Raw genomic sequence first — 12,133 nt, forward strand, 5'->3', positions numbered from 1 at the left:
GGAATTTCTATGGCCATAAGGAAGCAAGGAGAACAAACCCAGCCATGATGATATGTTTCCTACACCCATGGGAATGCTGGAGGGGTATCCGCCTGATTGAGACAATGACATTGTATGCCGTATTGATAAGAGTCACCTCATTTTCTTTGTTAGTCCTCCTATTGCTTTTGACAGAAGGCGGTGCTTTTTCAATATCATTGTCCTTTTGTACTTTTAAGAAGATAGGTTTTTTTCTCCCCAGAGAAAGCTGTTTGTCAAGGTCGTTGGACCACTGAACTAGAACTCGGGTTCAAATCCACAGTAATTTCTCATATAGAATTATTCTTTAACCATGTAGTCTGTTGTCATTAGTTTCTCAAGCATTAAACTCTAGCATTACGTGCTCACCGTTATTGTTCCAAGGGACAGAAATCTTCGGAGTTTAACGATTTTGCATGTGAATCTTGCTTCTGTCATTACTAGCTGTGTAACGCAGGGCAGCTTTTTATTTTTTTATTTTTTTAATATATGAAATTTATTGTCAAATTGGTTTCCACACAACACCCAGTGCTCATCCCAAAAGGTGCCCTCCTCAATACCCATCCCCCACCCTCCCCTCCCTCCCACCCCCCATCAACCCTCAGTTTGTTCTCAGTTGTTAACAGTCTCTTATGCTTTGGCTCTCTCCCGCTCCAACCTCTTTTTTTTTTTTTTTTTTTCCTTCCCCTCCCCCATGGGTTTCTGTTAAGTTTCTCAGGAGCCACATAAGAGTGAAACCATATGGTATCTGTCTTTCTCTGTATGGCTTATTTCACTTAGCATCACTCTCTCCAGTTCCATCCACGTTGCTACAAACGGCCATATTTCATTCTTTCTCATCGCCACGTAGTATTCCATTGTGTGTATAAACCACAATTTCTTTATCCATTCATCAGTTGATGGCCATTTAGGCTCTTTCCATAATCTGGCTATTGTGGAGAGTGCTGCTATAAACATTGGGGTACAAGTGCCCCTATGCATCAGCACTCCTGTATCCCTTGGGTAAATTCCTAGCAGTGCTACTGCTGGGTCATAGGGTAGGTCTATTTTTAATTTTCTGAGGAACCTCCACACTGCTTTCCAGAGCGGCTGCACCAGTTTGCATTCCCACCAACAGTGCAAGAGGGTTCCCGTTTCTCCACATCCTCTCAGGGCAGCTTTTTAAACTCTACCTGCTGCAGAAGTGTCCCGGGTGGTTCGCTTCTCAGAACCCTTGATTAGTTGATCCAATTGTCGATTCGATCGTTGAAAATAAATCTATTTTGAAAAAAATCTGAGGGGACACACTTGCATCCTTAGTGTAATCTACCCCACCACTCATTTCCTCTTCTATGAATTGAAAGTTCAATGACTGTGTGTGAAGTGCTTGACATAATGTGCGGCAATGTATAAGTATTCACTAAATGCTGTGGTTACTTTTAATAATAAACACTCTCTGGTTAGAATCACAGATCAGTCACTTCCCAGGTTAAAGGCACTTCATTTATACGAACATGCAGGAACACAAAATGACAAGGAACATCAGACACATGTCTATGATACCGTCCTGTCAGTGGTTGGTGGAGTCATTGACTTTATCCTCCTCTCCCACAGCCTTGGCAACCCCACTTCGGAAGAGATGCTTTGTTTGGTCCCTCCCTAGTTTCCTCCCTTCCGTTTGGAATATGCAGCCTTCCCTTTTGGCTTCTGTCTCTATCCACAAGGCCAAGAGTATTCAGAGCCTGGAATTAAATGCTAAGGTGGCCCTGCTCTCCATGCCCCAAACTTTGACCTTGCTGCAGTCACTGACGGATTTGTCACTATATAAAGGCTTCTCAAAGTCAAGAAAGTCAGGGGGACTAAGGACTGCCCGTGGACCCCAGCACACTGAGCTGTTTCACTCCTTTCCAAGAGCATGTTTAGAAACATGCCATTGTCTAGTTTACATAAAAAATGCAGCATATGTGGCCCACCTAAATGTCTGTGCACTCTTTATAAGTCGTTTTTAGCGTTTTTCAGCCTTTCTTGTCTCAAGGTCTAGACAGCCTACAGAAACACAGCAGAAGAATTTGCTGTAACTCAATGGGCTGCTCTTCCAGAGGAGATGGGTAAAAGCATGTGTTACTCTGGATTATCCAAGAAGCAGATGCTAAAGTGGGATAAAACATGCCAGGATGCAAAAAGGGAGATGACTGTGAGAGACCGTGTATAGGGCGTTGGCATGGCTGAGAGTGACAATGCAAGTTTGACCCAAATAGAGCAAAGGGGGCAAGCGGCTTGGATGGACACTCCTAGATTGCCCTGCAGTCTTCGAAGGTTCAGCCAGGTGCGCAGGGGGGCCTTGAGTGAAAATCAGCTATCAGAGGAGTCCTGTGTCACCCAGGCACAGGCCTGCCTGCCTTGGTTTCCCTGCTGTCTACAGTTGTTGGCTAGGACTAACCTGAAGAACGACCTCAGGGCAAACAGGAGCCGGACGTCAGGTCACGGCAGTGAGGGTCAATTTTGCTCCCCGTACTTGGAGGTCTACAAGGTGTGTTCCCATGGCCACCCCAGGAAAGATGGTCACTAACTACCCAGGATCTCTTACAGAGACCTCGGCAGCTGGAGAAGGGAGAAAGGCTGTCTGTGGAAGACAGGGAGAGTCCCTACCCAGATCCCCAACACACACACACACACATACACACACGTACACATGTGTGCATGTGCATACACACATTACATACGCAAACACATGCTATAGATACACACACACTATGGGAGACCTATGTACTCCGAAAGGCACAAACAGATACCTTTCTACAAAATAGTGTGCATCAGACCAAGTCCCCTCAGTTCTGTGGGCTTGGCGTGCTGGCCCAGGGACCACTCGGTCATGCCGACCTGGTTTTTCACAGCCAGCTCCTAAGCAGGGGGTTTGGTTTGCATTTCCCCTGGCAGGAAAAAATGCCTTAGCAGTGGGGTTGGTTGAAGAGTTTAAAAAAAAAAAAAAACAAGGAAAGAAAGAAAAGAAAAGAGAGGGAGAATAAGAGAGAAAGGCAGAGACAGAGTGAGAGAAAGCCAAGAGTTTCTGGTTCACATTATGAACCTCAGTCTGCACTCTTCCCCAAGTAGAGTAAGAACCAGGAGAACCCTCCTTAGCTCCATCAAATTCCCCCAAAGGGAGGTGGCCTTGGCAGTTTGGGGGAGGAGACTTCCTAAAGTAGTTAAAGTAGTGAAGTCCATGAAATGTCTCTGGGAAAGTCAGCGGGGTCTTCGCGGAGCAATTCCAGAGGTAAGTCCTTTGGGCACCAAAGCCCACCCTAGTGGCATCACCCTGCCTGCGAGACACATAGCCGAGGGGAAGAACAGGACTTCCACAGGAGACGCTGGAGAAGCCCTTTGGGGGCAGGGGAAATGGCGTCTGGGAGACTGGAATACAGAAGGAGGCCAAGCCGACCAGAGCCGGACAAGCGGCCAGAGATGCAGCAAGGGCAAGATTAAGGTCTGGGGAGCCCCTTTAGAGTCTTGATTTCTGTCCCAGGAGCAAGAGGAGGCTATCAGAAGACTTTAAAGGGGAGAAGTGACATGACAAGTTTTGCATTCTGAAGAAAAGAAACCATTCTAACCGCAGTGCAGATCTGACCCGGAGACAGGGTGGGAGGGAACGCAGGCACAAGCATAGGACAAGAGATGGTGGTGGCGCTAAGCAGGATGGTAGCGGGGGCTCAAGAGATAATTAGGGGGCAACATGGAAAGGAGCTGGCAATGACTCAGATGTCGGCTGAGCTAGCAGGAGTGACTCCTAGGTTTCCGGCTTGCACACTGGCTGGGCGGGTCCGCCTTCACATAGACGGGGAAGAGGCTTGGGATGCAGGTGGGATGTGTGCCTGTGAGACACCGGGGAAGAAATATCAGGGAGGCAATGGCTTACATGGCTCCAGTTGCTGACCGTGGGGTGAGAGGGTAGCCCATGTTGCATTCTGTCCCACTATCCTAGGATGGGCCTGGTGGGGAGGGAGGATACCCCAAGGAAGAGAGCCAATGGGGTCAGGGCAGGAAGCTCTTTGCAACTCCTTAATTCTCTCTCCAGATCCACCGGAGCAGCTTTCTACACTGAGTGCTTCAGTTATGGTGCTCAAGAAGGTCTGCGCTGAGTAAACAGGGCTTGAAAGTACCTGGTTAGCAGAGGATCAGAGGGGGCCTAAGAGGGGGCTCTTGAGCCCTTGATGGCAGGAAGTCCTGGGGCCTCGTATTTGTTCTTCTTAACCCGAAATGTGAACTATCCGTGGTCTAAGAACACTGCTGACCTTCACCGCGATTTGGTTTCCTGGGAACCTAAAAAAGCACAGTGTGTTCCTGTGCACGGACACAATGTTATCTTTGGCTTGGCCTGAGGCTGCCCCAGGCACCAGACAGTCCGGATAGTGCTTCTGCCACCTGGAGGACAGAGCGGGGATGGAGCCCGGGCCTCCTGCGTTCTCCCCACAGCGTAGGGGTACAGAGGCTCTGGGGGGAGCAGGGAGACGCGGACCTGGTCTCCCGCAAGAAGCTGTGCAGATCAGTGTCAAGAGCTCCAATGAGGGCTCCCAGTCCCAGAAGGTGTGTTTGGGCACCAATGCATTCCTTGAGAGACAACTGGATCCCCTTTTCCCATAGATGGCTCCCACCATGGGTCCTGCCATCCAAAAGGGGATAATGGGTGGATGCACCAGGGCTCAGTCTGGTTTGTCTGTTGTTGTTGTTGTTGTTTTGGTTTGTCTGTTTGTATATGTTTTAAGTGTTGTTGGAACTCTTCCCAGCCTGGGATGAGGACAGATTTATCCTCTGAACCGGGGAGAAGCAGCTAAAGAAGGCACCTCAGCCCTCATGTCTCCTCATCTGGGATCTGTCCATATGCATGAAGCACGTATTTTCACCTGCTCAAGAGTTCAGCAGTAAAGACTTTGCCTCTGTGGGCAAGACCTGAAGTTTTCCTGCCTTGCCTATGACTGGGTGGGGGAATTATATTCTGCAGCACTCTTTGGGAACCCATTTGGCCTTGCTACCAAAGTTTGTCTTCTAATATAGGCCTTATCAATACTAAAGGTGACTTAAAAATCTTGATCCGCCCCATTGCTATGTCTATGTTGAGCAAGGAACAGGAGTGCGACTTAATGGGCCCCTTAAATTTCTGACATATTCAGACTATCGAATATATCAAGCCTTAGGGATCTTACTTTGGCTTAAAAGTGAAACATCCTCCCATTTGAGAGCATTTGGCTCTTTCAGAGCATTGAGTTTAACCTTCCAACTGCCATATCGAATACGATCTGGGAAAGGGATATAGTAGATACTTTTTTTCATCAGTAAGGGTGAATTACTCATAGAGCCATTGCAGTGCAGAAAAAAAACGAAAGAAAAAATGTTTTTGTGTTTTTCTCTGCACTCACAGACTGGCCGCGCAGCATTCTCTTCCACTGGCACCTCCAAACCCATTTCTAGCCATCTCCACTCCCCTACATCCCACGGAGGTTGGCCTGTAAGGTTTGCATCAGTGGGCTTCTTCTCTTGGGTTTAGTCATTGGAGGGCACTGGTAGGAGATCAGAGGGTGGGAGAGAGTGAGGTCAGGGCATTTTTGACTTCCCTAACTCCTGATAGTATAGTACTTGGGGTCTCAACAGAAAACAGAGTACATTAAGGGTCAAACCACTGACGGTCAAATTCCTCCTATCAAACGTTTCCTCTCCCACCTTATAGCTCTTACTAGGTCCCAGTAACTCTGCCCTCTGTCTTGCCCCTTCAAGCCTAGGGGTGGCGATGCCACTCACTGTTTCAGCCCCTTGGTGCCTCACTGCCCCTTCTGACCCCCTGTCCACACCTCTACAAGTAGTTCCCTTTTTCACGCTCTTCAAATATTGCCCTTCATGTACTCTGTTTTCTGTTGAGACCCAAGTACTATACAACATTATAAACACTGGGGCAAAAGACATCAGACTTTCAGCCGAGATTTCCAGCCGTGTTCACCCATTCCCTGACATGCACATCAACCAGTCACCTTCAAGAGAGATGCCTCTTTTGGATGCCCTGCCGCTCACATGCATATCTCCCTGCACAGATACTGTCTATAAGCGAAGTCAATCAATGCGCAGGGAGAGCATAGCAGCAGGTGAGTGTCTGCATCCTAAAGCGTGTGAGCTCTGCATGACTTAGAACCTTTGCCATTCTAGAACTCTTCAACCTCCCTGACATTTAGAGATGAAAAAATGTGATGTGATTATAAATTTCACAGCGCCTTTTGCATGCCTCTCAATATCCACTGAAAATACAAATAATACTGTTATCACTATCCCATGTGTATTTGAAAAACAGACTTTTATTACCCCACCCTCCCTCCTACAAAAAAAGGAATTGAGGAAAAAATGACATGGCTTCAAAGTATAACAGTAAGCTGAACTTTTCTTCAGGAAGAATAAGAAAAATGTGGGGCACCTGGGTGGCTCAGTTAGTTGGGCAGCCAGCTTCAGCTCAGGTCATGATCTCGCGCTTCGCAAGTTTGAGCCACGTCCTGCACTGGGCTCTGTGCTGACAGCTCAGAGCCTGGAGCCAGCTTTGGGTTCTGTGTTTCCCTCTCTCTTGCCCCTTCCCTGCTTGTGCACTTTCTCGCTCTCTCTCAAAAATAAATTAAAAAAAAATTTTTTTTTAATTAAAAAAAAAAAGAAAGAAAAATGTAATGTTTTTATGCCCTCCTGAACTTTGCACTAGATGTGCTATGGAGCAAAACTCATGACTCTTTATTTAATTAGAAACTCTTTTACTCTTTGCCGTGTGCAATACTAAATGAATTGTTGCGATCAGATTTGGAGTTCATTAGTCTTGGTCCATTTGCTTTCAGAGTGTTTGTTGAATATTCTGGAGTTTAGGTGGGAGGAACAGTGAAAGGTGCTTGTCTTTGTTGGACATTTTCCAGTTCGTCCTCAATGTGCAGAAGTTTGGCCTTGCTGATTCTGGACAATAGAGAATAACGCACTTAACCATTTATTGAGCATACATAATGAGACAGATACTGTACTAGGCATTTTACATGTGAAATCTCCAATATCCACCATAATGGGGCAAAAGGTTATGATCATTCCCGTTCTACAAACTGAGAAACAAAGCAATGAAGTGATTTCTCTACAGAGATAGAGTTAGTGAGTGTTGTTCAAGATTGGGATTCAGGTTAAAAACCTCTAAAATTCTAAAATACTTCTGTCAGTCTGCCATTAGGTCCCTTGTTTTGGGGCAAAGACACCGTTTTAACTTTGTCACTAACTATATGATTTTGGATAATTCTCTTTACCTCTCTGGGCTTCAGTTTCCTCATCAGTAAAACAAAGAGGCAAAGTTAAAAGAAGTTTAAGCTCTTAGGGTGCCTGGCTGACTCAGTGGGTAGAGTGTGAGATTCTTGATCTTGGGGTTATAGGTTCAAGCCCAGCATTGGGTTTGATTACTTTAAAAATTTTTTTAAAGGGGCACCCAGGTGGCTCAGTCAGTTAAGCATCCAATTCTTGATTTTGGCTGAGGTCTTGATCTCCGGGTCATGAGTTCAAGCCCTGCATTCGGTTCTGTGCTGGGCATGAAGCCTACTTAAAAAAATAACAATAAATAAAATAAGTTTAAGCTCTAAAATAATTTGATACTAATATTTATATAAAAAAATATTCCCTGATAATAGGTTGTATTAGTCAGGATTTGGTCTCTCTAGTTACATAGGCCAAAAGAAAGTAATTCAGGGATTTAGGTATTTACACAAGTGACTAGAAGGGCCAGAGGAGCAGATACTGGGGAGGTCTGGCAGGAACAATTCCCACAACAACTCTCCTGATTAGCAGGTTGGGATGTGGGACCCCTGGATGAGAGGCAGGTGTTAGGCAAAATAACTATGGACTCAAAGTCAAATAGCCCTTGGGAACAACTCCAGCTTTTCTATTTTTGAGTTGGGCAATGTATACAAACTCTTTGAGCCTTAATTTCTTCAGCGATGAAATCAAACAACAAATGGGAAAATACCCATGACAGTTATTAGCACATAGTAGCTAGTCAATTAAGTTTTTCCCTCTCCTCATTCCCTGGGGGTGCAAATAAGCTTGAGACTAGAGGAGGTGTGTAGGGCAGGCTGAAACAATGGGAAATAATGACAGAGAGGTAATATGGGGCCACAGAACAGAAGTTTTCCTTAAAAAAAAAGTAAGTTGGGGTGCCCGGGTGGCTCAGTTAGTTGAGCCTCAGACTCTTGGTTGTGGCTCAGGTCATGATCTTGAGGTTCGTCTTGAGGTTCATGAGTTCAAGCCCTGCGTCAGGCTCTGCACTGACAGTGCAAAGCCTGCTTGGGATTCTCTCTCTTCTTCTCTCTGCCCCTCCCCTGCTTGTGCTTTGTCTCTCTCAAAATAAATAAGTAAATAAACATAAAAAAAAGTAAGTAAACAAGCTTGAATTCTATAGGCAATAGGGCTGATGACAATTTTTGGGTAGGAAAGTAATAAGAGAATTTGGTGCTTTGGGCAAAAATATGGCAGCCATATTCAAGAAGCAAGTTGTTCTCACAATGGTTAATAAGAGATGCCCGCCTTTGCCAATCTCTTTAAAAGAATGTTCCTTTCAGTTTCATGGAAAATGCCCCTTGGGAAGCCATAGAAGTAGACTTAAGTCCTTACTGTTGGGAAATATTTAATTGAAACAATGCTTCCCACTGTTAAGCTTGGAAGTAGATTATATGTTCCCAAATAGGTGCAATATGGTGGGTCTGGGACCTACTCCCCCTGAGTCATAGATAAAAGGACTGAGAAATAGAGTGATCATGGTAAGACAGAACTGATATAACTTCAAGAAGACTGTGTCCCCCAGAAGGTAATTGCATAATGAGAAAACAGTAGAGATCCTCCAATCTGCCCAGGCGTGAATTTGGGTTGAGAAATCATGTGACCCCCTTAGGAACATGGCATCTGTAAAACCACTCAGGATCTCAAATGATCACAACTCAAGTGAACCTGGACATAGAAAAAAGAAATCCTTTCCAATTTCAAGACATTTTAGAGCTAAAACACACTTTAGATTGTATGTGGTAGTTGCTTAGAAGTAGATTGTATCCTCTGAACAGGTGCTTAAAAAATTTGAGTGCTTAGGAAATTTTGATAAAAATCACACATCATCTACCTCCAAACCCTCATGTTTTAAATAAGGTAACTAAGCCCAGAGGGTTAGGTAATTGGCCAAAGGTCACCAACTAGATAGCGGCAGAGTCAGAATTAGGACTCAAATCTCCTGACTTTCAATCGAATGTTTTAGCCTTCACTCTGTCTTGCCTTTGGCTCTTGTTTCTGAGGGAACTGGGTACCCATGCATCATGGTGTTCCATATAAAAAAAAATCAACTCATCTCTGTTTCTGGGATCAAAAGTAGGCCATTATAGGGGCGCCTGGCTGGCTCAGTCCAGTCCTGGCTGGTGTCCATCTCTTGATTTCTGCTGGGGTCATGATCTCGTGGTTCATGGGTTTGAGTCCCACATTGGGCTCTGTGCTGGCAGTTCAGAGCCGGCTTAGGATTCTCTCTCTCACTCACTTGCTCTCTCTCAAAAATAAGTAAGTAAACTTGAAAAAAATAGGCCATCATAGCCATCTTCCCAGTCCTCTGTGAGGTTCTTGGGACCCAGGGGTCTTCAAGATGACATCTTGGAGGGGAAGCATGACTCCTATAATGCACCCAAGAGAGTCACACCAAGGACTGGCTCATATGGTCAGGCCAAAGAACAAGTTCCAGGGTGGGGCTCCTCAGTATTCACAGTTTTCTTCTGAACCCTTTACTGTTACTCATTGTATTAAACATTTCCTCCGTTCTCGGGTGTCAAAACATGAACACCACAGAGGCCAAGTAGGGTCTTAAAATACTACTAACAAATCTTACACATATACAAGAGACCAAGAAAATGAGATAGAGAAAGGGTAAGGGGGAGAGGAAGGGAGAGAATAAAAAAAAATAATAATAAGGACTAGAGGAGAGAGAAAGTAAATAGATGCACATGCCAATAAAGCCATTTTTTCCTGGGCCACACCCTCCATCAGAAATCTGAAAGTCGGGCTCTAATTCAAGAGCTCTGAAGATGTTTTGAGTTTCTTTCCATAGTTTCTAGGCATCTGATGCTTACCAAGGATTCCCATAGGAAACTGTTATTCTCTCAATTTGGTAACGATTATTGACAAAGACCAATTCTCTCTATTCTTCCCTGTAGGTAAAGAGTGACTCACTAAGGCTGAGGGAGAAAGTCCAACATCTCTAAGAGTTAAGAACCCCCAGCCTAACAATTTGCCATAGTAGTCACTCCTGCCAATGGGAGCAGCTTGCCACAGTTCAGTCAGCGGTAACAGATGCTTCACAGAGGGTGGCCCTTAGTGACAGTATCCAAGAGCAATGACTCATCTCACAGACAGTAGAAACTCCTCTGTGAACCGGGGGACAACTGTCAACACTTAGTTAAGTCAGTGTCTTTTCTAGGTCTCAGGGCTTTCAGCTCTTCTAGTAGTTTCTACACTTTTAACCAGAGGAAGACTGCATATGACTCTCCCAGCTCCACTTCTGAGACCAACTCCCAACAAGTTCCTGGTACCCTTTGATCAACAATTCTGTATTTTCATACATACCCTAAAGAAAAATCTCATCCGGGTTCACAAGGAGACCTGACAAGGCTAGTCACTGAAGCATCGTCTGTGATAGAGAAAAACCTGGGAGCAACTTAAACATCCATCCATAGGAGATGAGATGAATCAATGCTGCTGGCCTTGCCAAATGGAATACATACAGTAGATAAAATGAATGATACATAGATAAATGTAGCAACCTGGATGAATTTCAAGAATGAATTTTAAGAATGAAGAAGAAAAGCAAAATATAGTAGCATTTATATAAAGCGTGGAAGCATGCAAAATAATGCTTTTTATTCTACACTGAGAAAGTGAGTAGAGATCCAAAGAAAATGGAAAAAAAAAAGTCATGAAGACATTTGGGGGAAGAATGTTCAAGTGGACGAAAAGCAAGGGACTAAGGCCTGAGGTGAAAACACGTTTGATGGGTTTGAGTAAAAACAGGCAAGTCAGTGTGTCTTGAATAGAGCACACAAAGGAAGGGAAAGGGTAGGAAATAAGGCCAGAGAGGTAGCCAGATGTCAGACCACGGAGGGCCTTGTAGGTGCCATTGTAAAGTTTTGACAAGGAAGCTTGTGGTCTCACGCCTAAAAATAAAGTCCAATGTTATGTCTTCCATTGACAGCTGGGGGATACTAGGGAGGCCTGAAATGGCCATCCATGAGTGCCCCTCCCCGTCCTGCTTCTGCAGAATAGATGCCCTAGCCAAACAACTGGCTCATCATGGACAAGGTGCAGTTCTTGCTTATCCATAAATTATTCAACCAATCACATCCTCCTGTGGGAATCAGGGGCATCACAGCCTTGATACTACAAAGCCTGCCTCCCACCACCCCTGGTTGTTCACTCTGTTTCTGGTGCAACCACCAGGCAGGCCATGCATGCCAGGCAGCGTGCTTCCCCAGACTGTGAGTGTGCAGTGACTAATAAACTGTTGTCAGTCTCATCTGTCCAGTGTTGGGTGTCCTGTGTTGGAGCCATTAGCCACACCAGGGGCCCAAGGTGGGAACTCCTCCTTCACCAATGGGATGGATAGGCGATGATGTTAACAGGGTCACATGATCTGATTGATGCTGTAAATAGATGCTGGCTACTATGAGATGAACTATAAAGAGGTGAAAGCAAACACAGGAGTCCCAAACACAAGGTTGCGCACCATCCAGACGTGATCGTTATTTCACGTAGACGAGAGTGGAAGTGGTAGAGGGGAGAGATGGCTGGATTGGAGATGGACTGTAAAGGTGCAAGCAGTATGATTTATTCAGAAAGTGAATGAATGTGAAAGAAAGAGAGACATCAGAGTCAGTGCTTTTGTTCTGATAATGGGTTGCCCTTTATTCCTATGGGGAAACCGGGAGAAGGGCTGTTTCGCGGTGAATCTCCCTGTCTTCAGCAAGCTATTGCACAAATAAGACTCAAAGGGAAAGGGTCAAACTCATTTTGTGAGGCTCGTCTAGTCTTGACACCAAGTCCAGTTCAAGAAGACAAAGTATAGATCAGTTTC

At 45.2% G+C, this 12,133-nt stretch overlaps 1 long non-coding RNA gene across 3 annotated transcripts in view; it reads right to left on the reverse strand.

The window, feature by feature from the left end:
• LOC131505023 (uncharacterized) overlaps positions 1-12,133 on the reverse strand; it is a 232,039-nt gene that overhangs the window by 73,913 nt on the left and 145,993 nt on the right. For 2 of the 3 annotated variants that reach the window (XR_009258244.1, XR_009258242.1), the window contains exon 6: positions 6,289-6,960. The exons of the other annotated variant lie outside the window; for it this stretch is intronic. This is a non-coding gene — a long non-coding RNA (uncharacterized LOC131505023). Of the gene's footprint in view, positions 1-6,288; positions 6,961-12,133 lie in introns of those variants that run through there. 3 annotated transcript variants of the gene reach the window in all.

Source organism: Neofelis nebulosa, chromosome 1, assembly GCF_028018385.1.
Source record: "Neofelis nebulosa isolate mNeoNeb1 chromosome 1, mNeoNeb1.pri, whole genome shotgun sequence".
In the NCBI taxonomy this organism is placed as follows: Eukaryota; Metazoa; Chordata; class Mammalia; order Carnivora; family Felidae; genus Neofelis; species Neofelis nebulosa.